The sequence below is a fragment of the Chelonoidis abingdonii genome, chromosome 1, assembly GCF_003597395.2.
Source record: "Chelonoidis abingdonii isolate Lonesome George chromosome 1, CheloAbing_2.0, whole genome shotgun sequence".
Classification (NCBI taxonomy): Eukaryota; Metazoa; Chordata; order Testudines; family Testudinidae; genus Chelonoidis; species Chelonoidis abingdonii.
This window is the reverse complement of record NC_133769.1, coordinates 349880486-349880882: the sequence shown is the minus strand read 5'-3', so window position 1 is coordinate 349880882 and position 397 is coordinate 349880486.

The window sequence follows — 397 nt, the reverse complement described above, 5'->3', positions numbered from 1 at the left end:
TTTTTTTTTTTTTTTTTTGAAAGTTTGAGCAAAATCTCTTTAGTTGTTTATGATTTAGACCAGTAGTTCTCAAACTTTTTTTTGTCGCAGACCACTTGAAAATTGCTGAAGGTCTTAGCAGACACTTAATGATCTTTCCAAATGTTGTTTGCACTGTAAGCTAACTATTGTAAAGTGCTTTATAAAAGCGCTATATTAAACAAAACACAAAACCAAAAAAACCCAAAACTTTTTTTGTTCTACAGATAAAAGCGCACAGCTCATACTTTAATATCAGTAGTCTTACCTTTCTAATGCAACTGATGTGCCCTTTCTCTCCCGCCACGGCAGCCCCCACGCTGGGGCTACGAAGAACGGGGTCTCTCCCTTCCCCTTCCCCCGCCCACCCGTGGCAGCC